The sequence below is a fragment of the Dermochelys coriacea genome, chromosome 1 (genome assembly GCF_009764565.3).
Source record: "Dermochelys coriacea isolate rDerCor1 chromosome 1, rDerCor1.pri.v4, whole genome shotgun sequence".
NCBI classification, from domain to species: domain Eukaryota; kingdom Metazoa; phylum Chordata; order Testudines; family Dermochelyidae; genus Dermochelys; species Dermochelys coriacea.
The window spans coordinates 309,316,375-309,328,535 of NC_050068.2; the positions used below are offsets into that span (position 1 = coordinate 309,316,375).

General features: G+C 37.4%; 1 protein-coding gene across 4 annotated transcripts in view; it reads right to left on the reverse strand.

Annotated features, from left to right (window-relative positions):
• TSPAN12 (tetraspanin 12) overlaps positions 1 to 12,161 on the reverse strand; it is a 69,399-nt gene that overhangs the window by 34,823 nt on the left and 22,415 nt on the right. The window lies entirely within an intron of this gene.

Genomic DNA, 12,161 nt, shown 5'->3' on the forward strand with positions numbered 1-12,161 from the left:
GCAGCATTATCTCCCATAAATGTAAACAAATGTATTTGTCTTAGCAATAGGCTGAACAAAAAGTAGATTTGTAGGCTCTAAAGTTTTACATTGTTTTGTTTTTGAGTGCAGTTATGTACAGAGAAAAAAAAATCTACATTTGTATGTTGCACTTTCACAATAAAAAGAGATTGCACTACAGTACTTGTATGAGATGAATTGAAAAATACATTTATCATTTTACAGCGCAAATATTTGTAATAAAAAACTTAAAGTGAGCACTGTATACTTTGTATTCTGTGCTGTAATTGAAATAAATATATTTGAAAATGTAGAAAACATCCAAAAATATTTCAATAAATGTATGCTATTATAAACAGTGTGATTAAATCTGTGATGAATCATGATTAATTTTAATCGCGATTAATTTTTTTTTTAGTTAATCGTGTGAGTTAACTGCAATTAAAATCGACAGCCCTAGTAAAAATCAGCATAGTGAACTGCTACACCTCCTGCCCCACAATGTCTGGTGCAGAAGGTGTATCAGGAAAGTGGGCCAGAGCACAATGCACTCCATCTATCACAAGTCCATAGGAGACCATATTCAGCTGGTGCAAGTTACAGCAGCCCTCAAGGTACCGTAAACTTTACCAGGGCCAGAGCACAGAATCAGAGAGTTAGAAGCAAAAGCTGAGCAGATCAGAGAAACTGTCCAGTATAATATATAACAGGCCAGAGGGAAACTATGAATTGGAGATAAGATGACACTGAAATTGGGACATAGATGAGGAGAAAAAGGGAATAAATAATAGAAGAAAGAAAGAAAGAAAGAAAAGATAAGTACAACATGAAAGGTGGTAGTAAATTTACTTTGTTTATGCTAATTCAGATGCCCTCCATTTTGTTTTTGCTACAAGGCTGGTGGAGTATCAGGGAGGAGAATGGGAATCAGTGTAAAGATCACAAATTTTCACTGTGCACACATAATGGTCACTGAAGTTAAACTGAAAACTACTGCTAGAAAAACCTTTCTGGTGTTATTCTTAAAAACACAAACGCACCCTGGCCCCAAACATATGCCTTCCTGTTTTTCCCTTTTGCCTCCAGGTAATGTTAAAAATAGAGCAATGAAACTAATTTCTCATTAGCTGCAATGTGCCACAATTTTTGCTTCCTTTTACTAAACTAAATGAATCAGCAACAAGCATGGAATACATTGTGGGAAGAGATGTTTTCTTAGTCATAATAATCGTCCAGTTGCAAATGCAAGAATAGTGCTGGCAAGGAAAAATCACTGTCCCGTGCACCAAATCTCAGACATTTTGTATCACTTTCAAGGTGCTTGTGTCAGCTCTTCCCATTTTGCAGCCAGTAACTAATGCTGACTGTGTCACAGTTGAAATACTTCACAATATAAAATCATTCTCCCACTGCTTTTGGTCCTACAGAGAGAGATAGGGCTTTTTCATGCTGTAATTGAGCGCAATTACAGAAGAGGATATAAAGTACTGATACAAAATAAAAAACACAATAAAAATGTTTTATTCAGAGGAGGCATCACAGAATATATCCTTTATACTTCTACAGATTTCTATTTGTCTTGGACATTCCCCATGATGCTCGTAATGAACAGCATCATCAATACCAGGATTTTTGTTTATGCTTTTCAGGCAACAGGTAGAAACCCTGGTGACTACATTCCTCTCTCCATTACTGAAGTATGTCAGGCAGGATTGTGGAGGGAGATGGCGGGGGGGCGGAGGGGAAGAGAGGAGAGAGAAAGATTTCAATTTTATTTAAAAAAAACAACAACGAACAACAAACAACTGAATGGGTTTTTGCTGAATTGCTACAGATTATTTTTCTTATTTTGAACCACGTCTCTGAACCATTTACATGAACATATTTGAAAGATTTTTGATATAGAAATATTAAGCTCTAATTTCAATCTGTGAATAAAAGAAACTAACTAAAGAGTTTAAAGGGAAGTGTCATGGGGTAGTCTACCTCAGTAAAAGGCAAGAGCCATGTAAACAGCTTCTCAAATCCTTCTCTTCTGCCCAGGGGACAAGCCCCACAGCACAGGTACTGAGTAAGACAGCCATCAAACTGACTTCTGAGGATCCCCACTCACAAACGATGTAGGGGGTGGTGCCATGTTGGGCTGGGAATGGGAAGAGAGACCCAAAGAGACTGCCATGATTTAGGGTATGTCTTCATACCTGCGGAGTTAGCCTGTGTGATTGGAGCCTCAGTCTGAGCAGTGGGGTTAGCCTAGCCCTGGGTGTTAGCAGCCACACTGCTAACCGTGTGTGTCACTATATCCCATGGTTCTTTCTGCTGCAGTAAGCTGAGCCATTTGCAGTGAGGACACAGGGTAAGTCACTGGAGTGCTGATAGTCCTCCAAATAAAGTGGGCGTGTTACCAGCCTAAGTGAAAACAGAACCTGGGCTCTAGAGTATACCCCCAGTCATTGCCAGCTAGACGGGTTGAATGCACCTTCCAAGTTGGGGGACAGAGTTTTGTCTGTGGAAAGAGGAGGCATTGAAGAAAACACCTGGGTAAAAGCCAGGGCAAGCTGCATAGTGAAAACACCACCTTATAAAGGCCCCCAGGGCTGTCTAAATCACACCAGGAGCCACAGAACAGACCAAGATTAAACGGTCACACAAAGGTGTCTTACAGTCACTTACCATTCTCCCCTTATACCTGGGCTGCAAGTTCTGTTCTGTGCCTCTTATAGGTGCAGGTCAGAATCTCAGCCCATTTGCAATCTTAACTCTTTCCTTGCAAGCCAGAATCACAAGGCTTACAATCTTGTTGCCTCCTACACAAATGATTAAATGTATCCCATCACATGAAATGATGAGAACAAGAAACTTGTCCATTAGCAAATTATAAGAAAACTATCTAGATTCCTAGGGGTAACGGGGAATGGACGGAGTCATGGGTGATTGAAGAGGGAGTGAGCTAATGAATGGAGTCAGCTGTCAGTGGGTGTTGGAGAGGGGAGAACAGGTGGTATATTGAAAAAGTTTTCCATTTTTGGGTAATATGTACCTTTTTATTTGAGGAATAAGAATGTTTATTAGTGAATCACACTATGTTTTGTGTGTCATTTCATGAAATCTGCTGTTTTTACAATATATTTTTCCTTTTCCCAAATGGCTTTTTCCACCAGAAGAGAGACACCAGGATTTTCAGGCTTCAGAAAAACTGCAACCCTAACACTAGAAAGACTGAAGGAGCTAATCAGCATATCTGACCTCCCCAGAGGCTCTGCCTTGTTTACAGCACCTTTTTGGGCAATGTGTTCCACATGGAAGCAATGACAGGAAAGAGCTGAGAAAGAAGGACAAGGGCTGAGAGGAGATTCCAAGGGTAAGCAGCTGCAGAATGAAACCTTAAGGGAAACTCTCAAAGACTGGTGTACATGGTATGCGAAACAGATGCCAAAACATTCTAAGAGGTTATGTGTAGTATTTCCCAATGGCTAACAGCCTGAAAGCATCAGCCTTTGCAAGCCATCCAGACATCTGTCTGCGTCATTTGACCACCAACAAAATGTGTGATTACCAATGGGAACCAGACTCCTTCCATGAAAAGTCTAGTAAAAAACCTTGCCGTCACTGTTACTTTGTTATAGTTTGGAACTAATTAGCTATAGAGGCTATTGAAAGGATTCACCCAGGTACAATTTTCATACATTGGTTTATTACTTGTAAAAGGAGTCAGACTGACAGCTTAGGAAACTGAAGTTCTCTGTTTATCTATTCCTGCAGTGAAAGCTTCTCCCATGCTGCCCCAGCTATGTCCTCAACCCTGTTTTGAGGGGATTAATGGTTAATTTATCATTCTAATTCAAACTATTGGGTGACAATGGCAATGTTTTGAATGGGTGATGGGGACACACATCGACAAGGAAGTGGACTGAAACTACTAATTCACAACGAAGGCCACTGAGTGCCTTCCTGTCCTTCAAAATAAATACTTTCCACAGCCAAATTATCTGATGTCTGCAGAGTTTAGATGTCTCAGTTTACCAAGTTCTATCAGTATGTACAAATAATCATTTAAAGCTTGTGTCCTTTTCAAAACCACTTGATTCTATACAAGAGGAGGAGGAGTTGTTTTTTTTTCAGTTTTACACAACTCTATTGCACTATTACCATTCATTTTCTTATAATTCGGAACTACTTTTCTGTAGCTAGATCAGTATCCCTGTGTTTTTAATTTTCAGATATATTTGTCCACGTTCTTTTTCCGATTAGTCCTTCTGTCGTTATTATTTAGTCTTTTTTTCTAATTAGACCAACACAAAATTCATTATAAAGAGTAAACAGCTCCCCCCATTCATATTCTCCTGTGAGACATCAGTTTGTTTTGTTAACAACATTTACTTTACCATCTCTCCCTTATGGTAAGGAAGAAATTAATAAACACTTAGGAATTAGATTAATGTCTTCAAATTCTTATTCACTAGCTAAGGCTCAGATACTTAAGTCAATGGGGCTTCATGTAGGCACAAGTGTCCCTGCAAGATCAAGTTTAAACATTCAACAAGACATAGTTGAAGACAGTCCCCCTGCCATGAGGAAATTACAGTATAATGTCTCTTTCCCTTTCAGTATCATAGGATCTGTATTAAAAACTAGTCATCTTTTTTTGCACAACCCAATGAATCAAATTATTCTTTTCAATAGGTTTTTCCTTTTTCACACAAAGGCAATTCATACAAAAATGCTTCTTTGAGCAACAAAAGCCTCTTTCCCCTGATTAACAACCCAATTCAGTACGGATATCGGGTGCCCTTTGCCCATGCACCCCCAAGGTTCTTGAAATGTTCCTTGATTCCAGGCAAGTCTCCCAGAAAGAATTGAACTTAATGCTGTTCCACAATCAGCACAGGGTTGCAGAACCAGCTGTGCAGCCCCTATGTGCTCAAAGGTGTGTCTTTCTGTGCAACTGGTGGAAAAGGCAAGGCTGGGCAGGAAAAAGGGTGTGGCCAGCCTGAGGGGACATCACTCCACATTCCATACTTGCCAAAAGGAATGCATAGTTGGAGCAGTGGAGCTAGCTTCACTGCAGCCTCAGAGTTGTACTAACAACAGAGCTCGGTGAAGTTTTTTTGACCAAAACTTTTTTGGCACAAAATATCGATTCAGTGATATGGAAACATTAAACTGAGTTCATGGTGGTTTTGCCAAATATTGTTTCAGTCAGAAAAAAAACTAAAAGAATTTTCCAAAAATAAAAACATTTCAAATTTTCAGTTTGAAACCATCTTGATTCTAAAATGTCCTTCGGTTTTATTTAAAAAGTTTAAAAATGCTCAAAAGTCTAAATAAAATGTTTTGCTTGGGGTTGAACTAAATGTGTCATTTGACCTAAAATCTTTTTTTAGACTTTTTGATGCACCAAAAATTTTGGACATTTTTGTTTTCAGGTCAACCCAAAATATATATATTTTTTTTAATTTTCAGAATGGCCAGTGGACCAAAAAAATAAACTCTGCTCTAATTACCAGGCTAGACATAGACCTAGACCCCGACCCCGAGTCCTTCTAAATCTACTGTTACAGGGGACGACGAAAGGCATATCACATAGGGCAGACAAAATATCCCCACTCACCTGGCTTTTCTAGGCCCACTGCCACAGTTTACAAATAGTTGTCACAGTGATAAAATGTCCAAAGCTAGAACCACACTATATATTGCTGATAGAAACACAAAGTGAAAAGTGCAGCCATTTCCAATACCAACAGACAGGCGTGTGCCTGTTTGCTACTGCACAGATGTGCTGAGAAGTCCAGTGTGATGTATAATAACTACCACTGTGCTGGTGGCCATATCACACGGTCATCCCTGCTGCCATAGTTAGGAGCAATTTTCCTGCAGTGCCATCTGGCTATGAGTGGTTACTGGATGGCTCTTCCCTCTCTGTCAGCCTGGGCAATAGGGTCCTGACCTAGAGCATCAGCTCTGCCCATGCACTATGTAACAGAGTGTTCCAGACTGATGTTAGTTGCAAGAGGTGGGATGAACAGAGCATATGCACTTGCATCAATCCCGATCGCTCACAGGAGGATCTGGGCACTCCCACCAGCTGCACGCCTGCTCCTCTGGAGAGGGTGGGAGATGGGCCATTAGAATATGCAGCTCCTTATGTTAGCTGCTTACTCTTACTGATTGAGGGGCAGGAGTTATGCCAGCAGCACTGCATAGTCAGAGCTCTGTGCAGAAAAGTAATCCCTACCTCGCCATACAGTTTTCCAGTGCTACAGGATGCTGAGCATCCTCAGTCCCCGGCTTCAATGGGTATTGAGACGGAGGTACTGAGGACCCCTTCAGAATTGGATCCCACCATATCTACTGTCCTTCAAGTCTTTAAGCTAACCTAACCCAGATATTTCCCTTGCTGGCACCCTGATGTCTCCATCTGGTTTAGCCAACCTTCTCACATGGTTCTGGCAATGAAGTCTTTGTGGCTGCCCCCAATGATCCAGATGCAGTTCTCTTTGGATGGTTCCATATGGGTGACTGAAACAACTCTAGTGTATCATCATCTGTATCCTATATACTTGCAGTTGCTGTGATTCCCAGTAGTTCCATAAGATGCTCAGCACTTTCTACCATTTGTGATACATGCTTGCGCGTCTGAACACACACACACACACACACACACACGTTGTTATGTGTTCATGAAGGCAAGGACAAAAATGTGCCTTGCACTTAGAACAGAAGGTAGTGACGTTTGTGATGATCCTTAGTTCTCATGGCAATTCATCCCACAATCTCAGGCCAGCCCCAGAGAAAGCTCGATCTCCTGGACAAATGAGCTTTACCCTGTGGTGAGGTTATGCAATGAGGTCACTTCAATGTTGCTGTTTAACTTATCAAAATTCACCCATGGAGTTATTTGAATGAAAAACACTGGTCAGAACAGGAAATAGATTAACTCTCCACCCTATTCTAATACAAAAATATCTGAACTCTATTCACTCAAACATCACCTCAAAAACTTCTTCTTAGAGATGAGGCCTCATATGGAAAATGTTAATTGTTTCAGCAAGTAACAAGTATCTAACAACAGGGGTTTAAAATAAAAACTATGTTGCAAACTTGTAAGGAAAAAATTAGTAAAAAAAAAGTAGGACTTAAAAAACCCAAAACCAGTAAAAGCTCCATATATGTGTATATATATTTCTCAAATACAAATAATCCTTATTTTAATCTGAATTTAAATTTAGGTGCAGATCTGGCTTCCCATAAACATTATACTACAACATTCAAAACACTTAAATCCATCTTTCAAAAAGATAGGCCAACCTGCTTGAGAAATGTACAATTGCATTAACCACAAAAGTAATTTTATAGTTTAAAACACTGGAGAATATATTTTGAGAGACATTTACAAAATTATTTGCTCCTTACTTCCCAGCTACACATTAGGCACCATGAGTTTTAATAAACAACAAGCTGATGAAAGCCATGGTATCAGAAAACGATGAAACTCCAGTCTTTGCCCTGTCTAATGCTAAACTCTACAGACCCAATACTAAGTACCTCTGTCAGTTATTTATTTTTTCTCTTTCACTGGCTGGTTAATAATAATAATGAAATACTCGGAGTTTGTAAATAACAAAATTCCTGTGCCAAATATTTATACAAGGTAATGGAGCAGCTGTGATTTTGTTAGTACTGTACTTGGGTCACAATGGATTCCTGTCCTGCTGTCACAAGACAGACTCAGGTTCAATTATCAAGAGGCAGACTCTCTCACTAACCCATGCTGGTAGGAGCAAGGAGAGCTGCAAAAAGCCAGGTGTTGCTATAGATATTTGTAACTTGTATTCTATAGAGAACAAGTTTTCCTTCCAGAGAAAGCCACATTTGTCATTACAGTAGACTTCTTACATTGTAAGAAACTGCCAAATTCAATCCTCTGTAACACCCAAGCATCCCAACCGACTTAAATGGGATTGTATGGATGTAAAAGAATCTGTTCCAAAGTAAGCAACATAAAACACTGGTTCACACTCCTGTTGTGTTTGTCAAGTCATGTCTAGTTTCTCTTAAGCTGCTAAGTGCTCAGATACTACAGTGATACGTATGGTATAAAAACCAATATAGAATACAATTCTACTGAGAAATATAAATCCTTGGAGCTTATCTGCTAACCTTGCACATTTGGCTGCATCTACACAACAACTTAGTTTAACAATGGTTAAACTCATTTTTTGTTGACCCCAATTCTTACACAGCTTGGTCTGGCTGGTGTGTATAGGTGAAAAACAGATTATATCCTGGTTCTATCATAGCTGAGTTAAAAACATACTGTTAAACAACTGTTTTGTCTGCATAGAGAATGTCTTACTATGTTTATCCTCCAAACAATATTTATTTTCCCACCATTTTTGTGACAAATGCTATCAGCGAACAGATTAACCCTAATATCTATCAAAATCTTTCCAACAGCTTTTCCTTTCATTAATTTAGTCAGGCTTTTGACACAGTCCCACATGACATTCTCATAAACAACCTAGGGAAAAGTGGTCTAAATGAAATTACTATATGGTGGGTGCACAACTGATTGCAAAACTGAGCTCAAAGAGTAGTTATCAGTGGTTTGCTGTTAAACTGGGAGGGCATATCTAGTGGGGTCCCACAGGAGTCAATCCCGGGTTTGATACTATTCAATACTTTCATTAATGACTAGGATAATGGAGTAGAGAGTAAGCTTATAAAATTTTAGACGACACCAAGCTGGGAGGGACTGCAAGTACTCTGGAGGACAGGATTCGAATTTCAAAACAACCTTAACAAATTAGAGAATTAGTCTGAAATCAACAAGATGAAATTCAATACTGATAAATGCAAAGTATTTCAATTAGGAAGGACAAATTGGAGAAAGTCTAGAGCAGAATAACAAAAATGGGCAGAGGATTGAACCAGATCTCCAGAGCTCTGGGCTAGCTCCCTACCCATGGGACCATCCTGCAAAATAATCATATGGAAAAATGAATTTGTTTTCAAGATCAGTAACCTTGAATGCTGGTAAAGGAACACTACAATACAAACAATAGGAAATGCAGAGAATCATTGTACTGGAAAATATATTCCTTGTACTCAAGAAAAAAATAATAAAAGATGACCTGAATGCTTGATATTAAGGGGAAACGCATTTATATTGTTTTAGCTGAAAAATAAAAAAGATTTTAATATGTAAAGATTGTTCCACTAATGCTATCAAAATTGATATAACCTTGTATGACAAGTGTCAGATGCATTAATTAAATTTGCCCATTAAAAAGTTTTCCCACTTATAAATCTAGTATCTTATTTGCAGTATTACCTTTCTTTTTCCCTCTCCTCCCTTTAAAAACAACAACTACAACCACCACCCACAATTCGGGCTCCATCATTTCAGAGGGAGAGTTTCCAGGCACAGAGGGCAGTTAGGTGCAAGCCATGGGGAGTTAGGCACCTAAATGTGCCCTTGAAAAATCTCCTTTTCAGTTTAGGTCATATGGAAGAGAAATAGACGATTTTCATTTTTAACTTAAACACAAAAGTAATTCTTACATGAAGCATAAGTTAGTTTAGAAGAAGACCTGTAAAGTTGAAAAATGAAAAATTAGTGAAATCTATGTGCCTTACACATACTACAGCATCCTGATTCTCCTCCCATGAATTTATCAACTTAAGTATTTTTTTAAATCATATGCCTTTCAAGTGTTTTTTCATAACCAGATCCAGCAATAGTGTGATTCAGACCTAAATCTTTAAATGCCAGCATCTTTTATTCTACATTACGCAGGAAACTAGTCTGCTCTCTTACAGGCTACTCTAGTAAGCGATCAGTGCTTCAATTCCCATGGGCATCAATAAAAGTTAAAGTCACACTGTATTCTTCAGGATTGGGGTCCTACATTGTTAACATTGTTTCTCATTTGCCTTTACTTCTTACATTCGCTCCTTTACTGAAATTACAAAGGAAACAGGCTATACAACAAAATTGTATTGCACTAAATTGTGAATGACTGGACTTACTTGCTTAGTAATATCTGTTTAATTTTAGAATGGCACTCATTTAAATTCACAGTATAAAAGGTTGTTCTTTCATTGTGCCAAGGCTTGCATTATAGGACTAGTGCTATTAAACTGCATCAGCTGAATGCTATAGTAAACTGGCCATTTCATCTTATGGGCAGCAATCAAACCTAACTGAAATTAATTTAGTAGTCTCATCCTACTGCATAACAGTAAACAGGCCATCCTACAAACACCACACAGATACTATCACAATAGGCAATCTCTGATTAGGAGAAATACTCAAGAGAGGTGATAGAAATCCTGAATCATTAAAAGTATTCATCTCCACTCAAAGCTTTGGTCATTATTAACAGAGAGCAAAGAAATTTACATTACAGCTGCTCATAATGCACATGGTATCTTTATAACAGGCATTTTCAGTCACACAGTCCACTAACCTTCATGAATATAAATACTAAAGACAATTTAAATTAAAAAATAAAAATTACATCTACATAACAGTCAGATCAACAAGAGATACTAGAGACTAAGTTTCAGAGTTAAATTAAGCAAATGTATATAGTATATACACCCCTAGAAAGAGCAGAGATTGCATATGCATATGTAAACATATAAACTCTTAATAGATCAAATCTACATAAACAGACCAAACTCCATTTTAACCAACTTAAAGTTTTCGCAGTTTAGATCACTGTCAAGTGATCACATGTAAGCTACAGAAGATGATAAATTATGATCTTGTGGTTACATTCTGTTGTTATTAAGCAGGGTAAACATGTCAGTTCAGTTTATGTGTCTAGATCATATTAAGCTGAAAAGCTTTCAAATATTTAACTACAAGTAGAATTTTAAGAACAAATGACTGCAATTCGCTTAGAGTGGTACAAATTTACTAATGATTGCTAGATTGGCTCTTCATTAAAAAGTTTTACTTATTCGGTTGTATTATTATATTCATTTTTGGGGGAATCTAAATTTTAAGATTCTTAAATGTTATTAGATTTTTTAAAAAACATTCAATTAAAATACGTTGCCTAAGAATTTCAGGCCTTGGTTCCAAACATTTTTGGGTTTAGTCATTTTAGCCAGTTGTGTATCTTGAAAGGAAAAATAAAAGCATGACAGAGAAGGCTGTTAATGTTTTACACCTGGTTTCTTTCCTTATCTTTCACTTAATCTGGTTTTTCAAAAGTTTGTTCTGTTGATGCATGACTTTTCTGATTAGTTTGATGAATGGAGTATTGATTTATGGCTGCACATCTCTGCAGTACAACAGCACTCTGCTTATTTAACAATTAGTCAAATAGTGTGGCATACTTAAGAAGATATCATTTATTTTTTGCTCATCAGTCTGGTCAGCAAGAGCCGGTTCTCAGGCTCCTGAGAGTAAAATATTGCAAGTTAAGCTGTAGGAATATTTTGTTTTGATTTAATGTGATTTGACTGCTTAATACACATTAAATTAATTTATTTCCAGATTGTATTAAAAACAATATCCATTTCTATTTCTCAGTTGGCATTTTAAATAAAATGCTGCACCTCCTATGTTGCCAGGTTTTTTTTGTTTTTATTAATTCTGAAAAATATGAAAAGGATTTTTTTCAAATTTGCAGCCAATATAAAATGACAATTAACAGGGCTTCATAGGGTATTTACCTTCTTTTTGTCTTAAAATCATAGCAATTAGTTATTTTTTTCATACAATAAAAGTGTTTTATATATAAAAAAAAATCTTAAACTCCCGCAAAAGTATAATTTGACAATGTAATAAAAACCTAAAGGGTCTCATGATGTCAACAACTTTTCTGTTTACATAAAATAAAAATGCTTTACCCCTTTATTTTATAAATTCACTTAATGCAATAACTAATGCTTAAGAGTTAGCTCGGCCTAGAAAAAGCTACAAAACACTGTCTCCCCATGTGAATAATATAATTCACAAAGTAATTATACAGTCATGAATTACAGAAATCTCTTTTTATCACTTTCCTGCCATAACTAGTAAATCTGTAATTTACTGCTCCCATTAACTTCGATGGTGCAAGATCAAACCGGGAAATAGGTTAGTTTTTTTAAAATGTATTCCTATTCTATTACTGTAGGCTAAAATGAGCATTTATCTTAAA